A 15,394-nucleotide genomic window follows, 5' to 3' on the forward strand; every position below is an offset into this window, starting at 1 on the left:
CAGAACTGTCACAATTAGTACGTATGCAAAACTGAAGGAAGCAAAGATAATGCTACCTACATGTACATATACACTTGCTCATTATGTGACAGCAGGTCATACATGTAATTCAATAGTCACAGATATATATATATATATATATATATATATATATATATATATATATATATATATATATATATATGTTCTTTGTCCAGTGTCTATTCAGACGATTCTTGAATTATCAGTGGCATTGAAACAGTGATGCACTTATATATTTACCTCCGGCATGTATACTAGATATAAATTGGGTCTTTTTTTTGTGCTTTATTTGTTGGAAATAAATGTACTCCGTTCATTCAAAGACTTATTAAAATCAATTTGTCCCAGGTTCAACCACTGAATAATAAGAAACTTAAGCAGTCTTTCGCCGCAGATGACGCTGTACAAGCTGATCTGAGCAGATGCTGGGGTCTCTGAAGATATTTTGTGCATAGGAGCACTCCAGTCACGTATTTACACAGTAGTGCAGCGAAATCAAAATGCGGAAGTACAGTGGAGGGACATGCGCATCTATGGGATTTTACATTGACTATTTTTGTACACAAACGTAAACGAGATCGAGAATCGACAGAGAGCACGATTGACAGGAGGAACATGTTGACAACATTAGAGGAATGAACATGACTACTCAACTACTACTAAGTACTACCCTAGTCTACTTTACTTACTACTCAGTATTACTAGTACAGAATGTAGATTTGTGCTATGAGACGACTCTCTGTTGACTGTTGTGTGCTCAGCAGCTTACAAATTTGGTCTGAACTTGTGACTGTTTTTGAGTCCATACATGTACCAGTACCAGGCATGATAAACCAAGGACAGGTTTTTACAGTTACACTTCACTAACTTACACTAACACAGTTCTTGTTCAACGGTTCACAAAAAAATTCGAGGCAAAGAAAGTCAAAGTGGACTGAATTGAACTGAGCTGAGCAACGAATGTGATTTCTTTAATTTCCTTTTTTTTGGTCTGGCCTGGAAAATCGTTATTTGAGAAATTCCGTCCATGCCAGCAATTGCATTAGGATTGAAAAATTGTATGGTACAGAGACGGAGAGCAAGAGGTAAGTTGAGTTTTTTCTACATAGGCCTAACTTGTACTAGTTGATACAGACTCAATTTTTTAGACCAATTTAATTCACACAGTTTTGCAATCATTGCGGCTAACCCACTCACACGTATTGCAGGACAGTATGTAAGTACCGGCACTCATCCTACGAACGAGGTTATAAGATAAATTATAACCTCGTTCTTGGATGTATGCTTTCCAATTGTGCAAATATACATGTCTAATTTCCCTCCATCTGTCATTCAAAGTATCACGAACTTGTGCAATTTTATAAATGTGATACTTAGCCCAACATGTTTACATAAGATGATAAATCTTAGTGACCTTACATTGTTACAACATTAAAAAAATGAATAAAAACTCACCAAAATTTATGCGTGATGGCGATTGATCCTCTGCGTTGCTGCTATGGTGTTCAACAATGAAAAATCGAAAAAGAAAAAAAATATCACGAAACCAGAGAGGTTTATCCACCCGTTTGGACGAAACTCAGCTCGTGATGCATTCTGGTAAGGAAGTCTCGATAGCCTCTATCGAGACAAATTGGTTATCTTGTTTCGTCTCGATATTTAAAGAGTAAAATAGTGTACGTGACTTTATTTCCTGAGGATATATAAATTAATCATCATAGGTCCTTTCACCATACAATATATAGTTTATTACAGAAGGAAGTACGCTGATGGTGCTACAACTGTATTCATTCGAGGCGGAAGCATCAAAATAGGGGGGGGGGGAATCTTACACCCTCATACTGCATGAAGTCTGAAGTCTTTTTTAAGTTTTATTCTCATAAACAATATTATATTATCAAATAAGGCTTAAGTTAATGATAGGGACCTATCTCTCAATTTTTTCCCTTAGATTTTAACCTAAAACGGAACATTCTATAGAATTTTTGTAATCATACAAATGATTGTATACTTGTCTTGTCTTCCCGTTGTTGCCACAATCATAAAAGTTGATTATATGGGGAACCTTTTTCACGACCTCTGCTTTCTCAACGTTTCTTCCACACTTTTAAGTTACATGCTACTTGGCACGAATGTATTGTTTTTTATGTAATTATTGTATCCTTTCCATAAAGATGTTGATATGAAAATATGTACATGTATGGCTTTTATTTAGGAAATAAATGAAATGAAATGAAAAAGGAAGATCAGTCCATCACCATTTCTTGCTAACACTCAACATATGGTATCTTGCTAATGTTGCGAGCGCAGATGGGCAAGGTGAATTATATATATATATATATATATAAAACCAAGAAAGGACCCTGGATCCTGAAGAGTGCTCTACAATGAAGGAGCTGGTATAATCCGAGGTAGGATGGTTAAATCAACACGGCTACTGCCAGTTTCATGCGTAAGAAGCAATCATCAGGCTGTCGGCCTGATGATTGCTTCTTAAAGCTTGTGTATAGTTTTGGTAAATCCACCAAAATGCACCTATCACTATTCCAATTCATTGCTAGCTAATATGAATGGATATGCCCTATAACAGTTATGATGTGGAGGATATGAAATGAAAATGTGTTTTACAGGATAAATTTTGCGATTTTACATGGAAATTTAACTTGATCGGGTCATCCGATCAAATTAAAATATCTGTGTGTTTTTGTCTTTCAATTAAATCCTATTCCAAATCATGGAATGGGCTGAAACTTTCAAGATGTTCTTTGTCTGTAACTTTTGGATATCTAATCACTAAATTTATAAGATAAGTGCTTGAATGCCCATTTTGTTAATTTAAAGCAAGCATCGCCGAGAGAGGGCGCTATATATCCAAGATTTGAATATTTGAAATTTTCTCAGAGAAGTGCAGTTGGAAAAATATCTAACGGTCTCTACGCTTCAGTAAGACTGTCATATTAGATGATATTCGATTATCAATCACATTATTGACCCTTTACCAAAGCTATACACAGGCTTTAAGCATGAAACTGGCAGTAGCCGTGTTGATTTAACCATCCTAAAAGCATCTTGGTTTTCCACATACATGTATTGGCAATAAAAAGACACCAGAAATGCGAAAAAAATTCAGGAGTAATGCAGTTATTGCAATGCCAACAATAAAAGAACTTAATTGTTGGCATTGCAAAAACTGCATTACTCGCATGAATTTGTTTTGCATTTCTGATATAATAGTCTTTTCACTAGTAACAGTGGCGTTACAGACAGAACAGGGGACAGCCCCCTCCCCCTGTGACGGATTTGGCCAAGAAAAAATGGAAAAGGGGAAAAGGAGAAAAGTAGATGAAGACAAAGCGGAAAGAATAAATTCGAGGAAAGGGTGAAAAGAAAGGAAAGGAGAACTTAATGTGAGAAACTCATCCCGAAATGCTAATAAATGAGTGAGAAAGGGGAAAGAATTAAGAGATAGCAAAATGGATTCTATGATAAAAAAAAGAAACGAGAAATAATGGTAGAATGCATGGAAGGCTATAGGATACGACCAAGAAGTAAAACAAAATTGTGAAAGAAAGAAAAGGAAAGGAAAAGTGTAATAAATTATAATATGTTCTATTACTATTTAAGATTCATATGACAAGGGAACGAAATTTTCTTGATGTTGAATTTTACTAAAAAATATTTGCCGCACTCGAAAGGCTGTGCCCCTTCTGGATTTTTGTCCCTTTGCTTTCAAATTTCTCTGGAATAATTTGTTCTCAATTTTAGTTAAAAACTTTTTTTTTTGGGGGGGGCTTTGCATATTTAATTTACGGCGCCCCCATTCAAAATTAGTTCCCAGGGCCCTGTCAATTATAGCCAAGATTTTTCTGGAAATTCGGTTCAAATATTTGACTCAAATTCCCTCCATTTGGACGTGATATACCATTCAAGAAATGTTTTTTTACTTAATTTCAATTTAACAGAAAGCTAAATTGCTTGTTTTGTAAAATTTCTTGTTTTGTAAAATTTTCTTTGGGATAATCTGGAGGTCATCATTTTACATCATATAACAAAAATATTGAAATATAAGTTCATTTTACATTGCCTTTTTGTGGATATTTCTGGTGTCACTCTATAACCATCACTCTAACCAGGTAACGTTTCAAGTCGTAATGAATGAAATAATACTCCAATTTTTTAATGTAAAGCAGCATATTAAAGCTAAAGAATCCAATCAATAAATCAAAATTGTGCAAATTAACACAGAGTTTGAGCAGTATGTTTTGTCCATTTTGCATCACTCTGTAACCATGTTTATGAATATTGATCTAAATTTAGTGGATCAAAATAACATGTTATCATTTTTAAGTGTGGGTTTCAGCAATCAATGTCAGGAACCATTTCTTTGCAAATAACTATTCAATTATGGGTGATATCTTTGTTTGAATGCAAAAAATTGTTTCTGAATGTCACTCCGTAACCGTGGAAGTGCCCATTTGGTAATGAATATGAATTTAGAGCTTGATTTTAAGTACTTTAAACATTTGTAATTTGTGTCCATTTTTAATGACGGACGTCACAAATTCATGATTCATGTCTTTCATTTCATTTCAAACGTACCATATGTTGTCATCTACAAATGTCATTGTTTTAGATATTTTATGCAGAATTCAGTAATTCTGCATTGGTCCTTTTTTTGTAATTATGGAAAATACAAATGTGCAAGGCACACCCCTCGCCCCTGATCTCAGCACACATCGTTACACCTGTAGTGTGTGCATTGACGAAGCCACAAAATTGGCTTGATTTTCCCGCCTTCAAAATTTGATGCATTGATGTATGTTCAATTGAATTGAAGCTGTCGAATACCAGTTTACAAAATAATCAATATGACTTGGGCCTAATTTGGAGTATCTAGGGAACTGATAATTAGGTCTAAAAAATGGGATTGAAAGCGGCACACCCCTGTACCACATATGTGAAAGCTGAATATTTCTCTGGAAACATCAAGTAGAGAAACACATGTATCAAAGTAGTCTAGTCTATTCAGAAACGTCCTGCTTCAGCTACATGGTAAATGATTTGTCTGAACAGGCATGGACCTAGCACAGAACCTTGTGGGATGTATGCTTTGACACGGAAGAAGGATTTGATTTTACCATGAAGTACCATGAAGTAGCACAGCTTTAGCACCTGTCGAAAAGGAATCTGGCTTTATACCCAGGCAGGTGCACCCAGGACCCATTCATTGTATTTGGTAGGGTGTTGTTCACTTTTGCAAAGTCCATTATCATGATACATATTAAGTTGACTTTCCAGAAAGTGTATACTAGTACATGTAGTTCCTCTGTGAACTCTAGGAGCTGTTTATCACAAGAATGATTGGACTCTGCCAACATTTCAAGCATGATTGTGAAAGTAATCCACTGTTCTATGATCTTTCACACAAGTAGGTATTAATAGAGATACCGGTAAGCCTGTAGTGTAGTAACTACATGTACATGTAACCATGGTTGTAATGTTCTCTCTATTGACATTGTATACATGTAGACAAGGATGACGTACGTATGTGCATTTCCAGACTACTGGTAGGCCTACTTGCAAATGAATGGCCGAAAAACCCAAGTGAGTGCCAGTTCTAAGGAGAGAAATCTGCTATCAGGTCTTCTAGCTAGCCTTGTAGGGGTCTAGATTTTGTGCATTGACATCATCCATTGTGGAAAGGCCTAGTGGGAATACCAAAGAGCAACTGTGGTTTCCTGCTTGCATCGCATGGTCAATCGTCTAAGAAAATGATACCTCCAGTAGCTCTGCCCAATGTTCTCACATACATGTAGTTGATTCTTTTAAAAGAAATTTTAGTGAAACTATATATTTTTTGATGGTGAAGGGATTTACTCCTTATTTTAAGCCACAGTACAGCCTACAGACACTGTACCCCTTAAGATGTGCAAAATAAGATTGATTTTTTACCCTTCTACCTGACACATGAGGAGCTCCTCAGTCTCTGTGAAAACTCTGCAATGATTGTAAATATTATTGTTATAATATCTCTTACCTTTGTGATTTATTTGCTTGACTTTTTAAAATATGATATACCTACATGTACATGTGCAGTATATGTAATCAGTTTCAGATCAATGTTATTTCAGACTTTCTGACATCACACTAGAAATGAGCTAGAAAGTTTTATACATGTAGATCTACATAGCTGTCATCTATAAAACGGTTAGAATTTTTACACATGAACACAGGGGCGGCTATCAAAAAAGTGTCCTATTTTACACAAGAAAAATGCCCCCCTAGGCCCTCACGAACATGTAGTATGTACTGTGCCCCTTTCACCTGAGGAGAACCCGTTTTAGGTGTTACCAAGTGCCCTTTCTCGTATACATGTAAGTGCCATTTTTTTTAAAGCAAAATACTCCCGCTCGAACGTGTTTTCTGCCCCTTTCACTTGAGCAAGTGCCCTATTGCCTTCTTGTACATGTAAGTGCCTTTTCTCGAATCAGTCCCCCTTTTTACCCAAGAACAGTGCCCCTCATAAACATGTTCTTTGCCCCTTGAGAAGGACCTGTTTTATGTGTGAGCAAGTTCTCCCTTGCCTTCTTGTTAAAGTGCCATATCTCGTATCAGTCCCCCTTTTTACCCATGAAAAGTGCCCCACACGAAGGTGTTCTCTGCCCCTTTCACCCTAGGAAGGATCCATTTTATGTGTTATTGTATTAACGAGTGTCCCTTTGAAACAAAACAATATTATCTTTTAGTTTGTAAGGATAGTCCTACATGTCTTAAAGCTTTATGAGTCATGTGAATGGGGTAGATAAGCAGAGACATACAGATGGGGGGCTTGGGGGCTCTTGCTCCCCCCAAAAATTTTTCACGACCAAGAAAAAAAAAGAGAGAAGTGTGAAATGTATCATTTTCTGAATATTAGTCCCCAAAATCGATCACAAAATCAGATTTTTGTTATAAAATTGTCAAAATTTCTGCTCACTCGCAACTTATAAATTTACGTGATAAGACATATCTAGCCCCTTTAAAATTTTGGCCCATTTTCTTTGTTTTAAAGATAGTGCCCTTTTGAAAGAAAAGGTGCCCTTTTTTCCCTGTGCCCCCACTTTCAACTTTGCTCCGCCGCCACTGCATGAACAAAACAACCACTTTTTATGAACACCTTTCCAAATTTTCTTCCTAAGTACAATATTTTGGTACATATTTGTATGTGAAACTAGTGAAAGTCAGGAATCAAAATAATGTTTCTCCTTTCTTTTCAATAGTGTTTTTTTTCTCTGTTTATTCAGACCCAAGTACTTTTGGCTTGCTCATCAAACATACTTCCTAATTTCAGTTTATTCTGGCTAGCCTGGATTCAAAGTTGACTTGTCATTTTCCTGATAACACACTAGATACTAGATATATTAGTTTAAATACATGAATTATGTCAGCTAAAAGAAATATACGCAATTATTTTAGTTTGAAAATTTAAAGATTGGTGCATGCTCCAAGGGTGCGTTTATTCGACACTTTTTTACCCTAGAATCATGATTAGAATCATGATTCAAATCACGATTCTGCAGAATCACGATTGCGTTTAGTCGAAAGTGGAAATAAACGTCTTTCAAATCACAATCATGAAACACGGAAAAAGGGGCGTTTGGAAAGACGTTTCTGTAGAATCACGAACGAAAAGGGTCGTATAAACGATATCGTGATTTGAATCATGATTCTATGACGTCATTGTGTCGTGCTTCTTCCGGGTTCGACTCAAAGGCGCGCGCTGTGTTTCGTGCAGGTTAATTTTCGTGTAGCAGATTGCCAGTGTACTAGTACCGGTTGTCATGTGCATTTAGGAATTATCATTCTGTGTATTGTACCCCGGGGTTGTACTGTAGCGTCATTTGTATATTTCACTCAGGGTGACCAGATTTCACAAAATGAAATACGGGACAATTGACAAACGAAGATCAACAAAGAAGCCCACACAAAGTGTGGGCTTCTGAGAATCCATAGTATAATTATAAGACTTTTGAAAAAAATATAAAGAATTAGAAGGGAAGGTGAACGAAAGAATGAAGGAGAGAAAGAAAAGAGATGATTGGGAAGGAAAGAAAATAAAGGAAAACAGAAAAAATAACAGAAAGTTAGAATAAAAGGATGAAAGAAATAATAAAAGAGATAAAAAAAAGGTTTCCGTCATTCTTTGAAATGAATATAGAAAGAAAGAAAGGAAGGAAGGGAAGATTAATAAATGTCTCGCAAAATAAAGGAGATAATTAAAGGGGGAAAGGTGAGAAAAAGAAGGAGGAAAGAATGAAGGAAATAAACATGTTTCCTTCATTCTTTGAAAGAAAGAAACAAAAGAAAGAAAATAAAAATAAGGGAAAAGAATAAGAAGGGAAAAATGAAGAAAGGAATAAAGAATGGAAGGGAAGAATGAAGGGGAAGAGAACGAAAAAATAGAAAATAATGGAAGGAGAGAAAGAACGAAAAGAAACAGGAGACGAAGAGAGAAGGAAGCCAAGGAAAGGAAAGAAAGAATGAAGGAAATAAAAAAGTATATTGGATAAAGAAGGAAAGAAAGAAAAATGAACAGAGAGAGAGAGAGAGAGAAAAGAAAATGTCGAGGAAAGAAAGATAGGAAATAAAGATAGATGGAACAAAAAAGGGCAAGCAGAAAGGATAGGGTATATATAAAATAAAGAAAAGGGAAAAGTTCAAACTTCAAGTAAACAAAAAATCCAATCATCTAATAAAAATCATAACTTTATTTGGTGTTTTTTTAAATGTATTTTTAAAATTTTAAACATAAAATGTTTTAGAAATGAATAAAATTTCAAAGTGAAACATATTGTCAAACTTAAAAATTAGATGAAACATCGCGGCATCGTGCACACCAAGACTCAAAACGAAAGCTGAAACAACTAGATCTATGAAAAGTCAATAACATTTTCCTCCGATTACATCTCCAAATCATTAAACTGAGAATCCATAGTATAATTATAAGAATTTCCCGCCGATTTTGTGATTATTTTGGTGGAAAAACTGTTTATCATGTGAGGTGTTTGCACCATTGAGAATTTGCTTCGATCCTCCATGCCTGGCTAGTAGCCTGCCACACACAGGCAGGAGGCCAGTTCGTTTGCAATGTATTAGCAAGAAATCATCGCAGAACTTGCAAAAGTTTACAGATATCGATTTAATTTTTGTCCCTGCTTCGTCAGCTGTTGGTTATTTAATGAAAATTCGTCACTTTTAAATGTATTAACTACATTTAGTTCAATATTCTGAAATACGGGACAATCCCGGGAAATACGGGACGTCTGGTCACCCTGATTTCACTGTTTTCATTAATCATGTCTTCAAGTTCCAAAGGCACAAATTGGACTGACGACGAACTCAGGGCTCTGCTTGTGCTTTGGGCTCAGCCTGAAGCACAAGCATCCCTTACCGGGATTCACAGAAATATAAGACGATCTACGAGTCCCTTTCAGCGGCGCTTGCGAGGGAGGGATTTCAACGGAGATGTGGCACCGCCTGTCGAGACAAAATTAACAGAATTCGTGCCCAGTACTACGGCTACCGAACACCATTTTTGATGAACCGACAAGATTGAATACAAGTAAACAAAAACAATACGAGGTACAATACACGGAATTCTGGAAGTAAAAGATTTATTTTTCGGAAGCCGAGTTGCACTTGCACAAACGATCGCGCGTTAGCTCCGGTGGCAGCAAAAATCTAGCAGCCGACGTGAAGTTAGAAACACGCGCGAAAATGTTGACCTATACTTCCTGGGTCAAACTGCGCACTGTGATGCGCACTGGATCGGCCCGAATTCAGGGTGAAACAGCGTTAGAAAGATGGTCGTATAAACGCTGATTCTGTCGGATCGTGATTCATGTTGCTGTTTTGAATCATGATTCAAATCGTGATTCCAATCATGATTCTGGGTTGAGGTCGCATAAACGCAGCCCAAGTCACACCATTATAAACTGACCACATACATGTAGGGGAAGGCGGGGTAAGTTGAGCATAGGGGCAAGTTGAGCCACCAGCCCCAGGCCAATAATGAATGAGTCAGTCTTTGTGGTGGTGTCATGTATTGATGACCCATAGCATAACCCCTAACCCCACCACATTGTTTTCAACTTTGAAACAAAAAGTATTTTTTTAGAGGGAAAAATGTGAATTTCAGCCAAAAAAGTAAAAAAGAGTGTGAAATAGATAAGAGCTTTATAAACACACACGTCTTTAAATATAATAAAGACATGATAACACCATTATTAGTCCAGGTATGGATCTTCATTCTTGTCATAGTCTTTAATATGATGGATGAATAATAAATGTGTGGATACAAAATTATCGCACTAAGTTCAGACTGGGGTAAGTTGAGCCAAACAGCATGGGGCAAGTTGAGCCATGGTAATTCCTATGGTAATGTATCTTAAAAAACAAACAAACCATAAAAATCGATTGAAATGCTGGCTGAAAGGAGCAAATTTACATGACTGCTCATTTCCTTTTAAAGGATGTTGGTATTTATAGAGAATTAGCAAGTGAAAAGACTTTAAACAAAAAATTGACATGCTGGTTCTCCCCTCATACATTTTGTACATAGTTTTTGTGTCTCAACTTACCCCAGAAGGTGGCTCAAACTTACCCCATATATGGGGCAAGTTGAGCCATTTGACATTGTTTTTTTCAAAGGTCACGATGACTTTCAGTGTGGGGATAGAAAGTTATATATAGGTGGAAAATATTTCAGAAGAATTAAATTTCAAGGCAAGGTACTTATTTCGACAAGATTATTAATCATATCAATTCTAACATGCAAAAAGCAAAAACTGTCACAACTTACCCCGCCTTCCCCTACATGTAAATAGATGAGAGGAAAGTTAAAGATTCAGAGGTATCTCTCGATCCCCAGGTTTGCAATCTTAAACCTCAATTTTTGCCCAAGGCTCAGTTTTCTTGGAGTGAAGATATGAAAGACATATTTTGGTTTAAAAATGTATTCTGATGCTGTATTTGCCATTGTAACACTGGTGGTATTAAACTATTAATCTCCTTCAGATATATATTTCTAGTTTCCAGTCAGTACTCATAATGTGAATTGCACTATTGGTTGGGCAAGCTACATAATTATGTACATGTACATTCGACTTTTACATGTCTTAACTATTAAGAAACCAACCACCAGTATCACATTCTGGTTGAAGGGGTAAGCCAGGTGCAGCCAGCATAAAATACACAAAATCATAAAAAATCTAAATGATACTGCATTAAAAAATTATCAACTATGGGGAAACTTTTAGTTTACTATTTTTCAAAGATATGGAACGAGAGACCTCATTATTAAAGTTATCTCCCTACTTTTTAAAATTGTTTCTTTGCAATTTTGAATATTTCATCCTTCTTTGATGTATATTCTTATTGATATTATCATAAGTGTTGCAAGTCTGTGTCTATTGATTTGGCATATTTTTTCTACATACTGTATATGTAGAAAGAAAATGAAATAAGGATAAAGAAAATTAGGGGCGTATAAATATAATCTCACTCTTCATGAATGTTAGTCTTGTTTTCAGATGTATGTAAAACTGAAACTTCTTCCCCCCCTTTATTTCATTTTAATCTGTTTGATTTATTTCATTTTTTTTTGCATTTTGCATGATTGGTTTAAATCTAGTTCATTTCCAGGGAAAAGTACTTGTGTGAAGTACACAAATTTGAGTACACATAAAAGCCACATTACTGGACATGCACAGGTAAATTATAGCAAACTGGAAGAGTTTCAAATAAAGATTTAAATCAGGAAGGATTTATTGATTTTCATAAATCCTATTGCTCTCACTGACTATTGATTCAAAAGATGCAGGGTAGTAGCAGTTCTACTGTTAATTAGTATTAGTCATGCTCCTGTATTGATGAACAATATAAATTTGCATTTTGGAGCAGTGGGGTTGATGGGACTAAAAATCAAGTTGGTGGTGGGATGTGATACATGTAGGTTTTTTAAAAAATATTTTGTTTACTGAATATTTTAAATGAGCCACTTTCAATCAAAGGTATTCCTTGATAATTTGGGTCTTTTTTAGAGAGATATTCTGTGAGATTATTGAAGTGATCATTGATATTTTTGCTCAAAACAATAAGTAGAGACTGATTTTCCATTTCAAAAAATTGTCTTTTCTGTTTCTTAAAATCTGTAATTCTGTTTCAACTTGATCTAAAATTGGAAATTCTGTTTTGTCACTGAAAATGTACACAGCAAAAACCTGAATTCCCATTTGAAAAAGTGAATTCCATGAATTTGTACATGAAAAGTATAAGAAACAAACAGAATTTCTGTTTTATTTACCGGTAAAACAGAATCATTGTCACTTCATAACTTGGCGGATCCCATGACATTGTCATGAGCTTATACAGCAAGCATCAGGGTTTTGTGGTACTGTCACCTTTCAGAAAGAATGTTTGGGGTTCAAATCCAAGACTATAATGAAGCACAGCTTGTGTAGGCAGCACTATATCTATTTTTGTGTCCCAAATGAATGTTAACAAATTTTCTGCACACCTTGATATTGACATTGAAATTTCAAACGCTTCATACTCATGGATGCATAACTTTGTGTGTCTAATAAAGAAGAAGAAAAAATAACTTTGTGATTATTAAAACTAAATAATCATTGGTCATTTGCTGATGCAAAACAACAACAACAATTAGATCATGATTTTTGATATCCTTTTTGTGGGATGCAGTGTACATGTATATGTATACATGTATGTAAATGTTGTTTTTATCGTGAATTTGGCTATTTTTGAAACTGAGATTTACCTTTCTTTTCTTGTAACACTTAATAGTTCTTCCTGATTATCCTCAATCATGTGCATATTATTGTACCTGTTTGTGCATAAATATAGACTGCAAAATATAGCAGGAAACCTTCATGTTCAAGTCCAAAAATAAACCACATAAAGTGAGTTTGTAAGAGAGAAATGATTAGACTTGTCCTCAGTTTGGTTTCAAGTTTCACAGTCTCTGTAGCAGTTGCTTGCTTTCATCAACAACCACTGTGTCCTGTATGACTCATCCTATTCTATTTCTGGTTCCTGAAGAATACAGTGTTTATACTTTCCACATAATGTTATAATGAAAAAATATACTTCCTTTCCAACAGAAATACATTGGACATTAGTCTGTACATTTTGGGATGAAATTAGAAATTGAATGTTAAGAAATATCACAATATTATTTAAACATTAAAAGTTTTTTTCATTTAAAATTTATTTTATTAATTTTAATCTGGTATTGATAAAATAATCAGTCATTTTGATGACTTTAAGTGTTGTGCACTGTATGCAGGCATGATCTTGGGATTTTTTTAGGCCAAAAGTTTTGTACACTTTCCCATTTGGAGTCAAGTCTGTCCAAATGGATGTTTCGTAATGCTGTTTATAAGTTACAAATGACTTTAATAATGTGGCGCATTAACCAACAAGAACATGTTCCAGTCGTTTAGGAGTAAACTGTATGTTTACAAGTCATCTTTGCGAACAGCTTTATGAATTATGTATGAATCATTACAGTATGAATTGTTATGAAACACTCATACATGTATGTGGCCCGTAACACAAAGGTTAGCGATTAGTCGTACGCTTGATTTTCACAATGGATTGTACATTGTAGTCAGTGAAATCAATCGTAGAAAAATTTTCTACGATCATTGGTAAGCTTTGTGTTACTGGTCAGACCTGAACCACCTACACATGTACCTTCTTCGTATTCCGGTCCCCAAAGATTTGATTGGAGAACACATTTTGGCTGGCCATGTTGAAGGCCTACATGTACGTTGATATTGTATTTTTTGCTTGCTAAATATGACTGTTCATAGGCTCTAACTACATGTGTGTGTATGTGATTGTGAAAAGGAACTGAGAAATTAGAATAAAGAATTTAAGAGATGATGAAAGAAAAAGGAAAACAGAAATCTAATTGATTAAATTTTTGCATTCGCACATTTCAAGTCTAAATCAAGGTCACTTTGCAAAGCAATGTGCCCTGAGCCAAGATCTTTATTGGATTTTCAAGGTGGAGAAATTCAAGTGTGCGTCAGCATATTAAAAATTGATTAGAGGTGTTTTGGGGTAACCCTGTCAATCTGGTGCCCTACCAATCTAATTTATTTGCCATTTTCCACTCTTCTTGCCATTGGAGTTGAATGGAAGATTAATTGAGAAATCAATCGCATGAAGCATTTTCAGAGTAGGCACTTATAGGTACTCTATTTTGCTGTAGTTTGGGATCAGAGACTCTGTTCTTCAGACTGCTGCCCTTTTCTCTAAGTTTTTCATTTCAAATTATCTGTTTTCACGAACATTAATTTATGCTCAAGTATACATGTATCAGACTAATTAGTAGTGGAATTGTATAAGAGGATTATGGTGATACCATAGATTGAAATGAAACCATAGATTTATGTGAATTTGCAGCCAACCTTTTATTTTGTATTATTTTGTTTGTAAATGTGATATTGTAAAATATGTAGAAACTAGGTCCTAAAATAATGCAATGTTTCTTATGAACTCCTTCTGGTGGCACAGAACGGGTTCTTTGCTTCAATTTACTGGTTTTAAGCGTAAATTGTTTAACTTTACAGCCAATCACAGCTTGCCGTTTAAGGCCACCGCACACCTTACGACCTGACCGGTCGCCGACTGGCTTGCGACTGGGTGAGGGGAGATGTGACGTCACAGCTCTTGTCAGCTTGAGCGTCGCAGACCGGTCAGAGACAAGTCGCAAGGAAAATTAGAAGGATTTGAAATGTCGAATCCTTGTGACTGGATCGCAAGCTCAATCCAACCTCCAGCCAATCAGACAGCAGAGTTGCACAATGCGTATTATGATAAACAACGCGCATACGCAGTAGTAAGCGCAATTTCTCAGATGCTATGCCAAAAAGCAAAAAGCGCATGCGTGAGCCGCAGATCAGATCGCAAGGTGTGCGGTGTTGAGGCTTATGACAACATTGCAATTCACCTCCCCTCACTCAGTCACAAGCCAGTCACTAACCAGTCGGGTCGTAAGGTGTGCGGTGGCCTTTAGTGTCTATTGTCTCTTTCAGTTCAATATTGTTTCGCTGTAAAGCGTTCTAGTCATTTATGCTATTTTACTCCAATGAGTGCATGTCGAAAAGCTTCAGTATGTCTGTTTTTAAAGCTTTTTTACGATTTTACGGAACCTTATTTGATTTAAATGTGTTTATTTACATATACAGTCAATTCTTAATTGTGCTCTAGAAACAAAGAGACATGTATTATTTTTCTGCATTAAAACCAAAAAAAGGACTGGGGAAATACATGTAAGCAAGGAGGTTAGAGCCTCCTACATCTA

The 15,394-nt window shown here is 35.7% G+C and overlaps 1 protein-coding gene across 1 annotated transcript in view; it reads left to right on the forward strand.

Moving 5' to 3' along the window:
* Positions 1-623: 623 nt before the first annotated feature.
* Positions 624-15,394, forward strand: part of LOC121428386 — a 45,031-nt gene continuing 30,260 nt past the window's right edge. Inside the window, exon 1 of the mRNA XM_041624989.1 lies at positions 624-684. The gene's annotated coding sequence lies outside the window, so the exon portion shown is untranslated. The remainder of the gene's footprint in view (positions 685-15,394) is intronic.

The sequence above is a fragment of the Lytechinus variegatus genome, chromosome 1, assembly GCF_018143015.1.
Source record: "Lytechinus variegatus isolate NC3 chromosome 1, Lvar_3.0, whole genome shotgun sequence".
NCBI lineage: Eukaryota > Metazoa > Echinodermata > Echinoidea > Temnopleuroida > Toxopneustidae > Lytechinus > Lytechinus variegatus.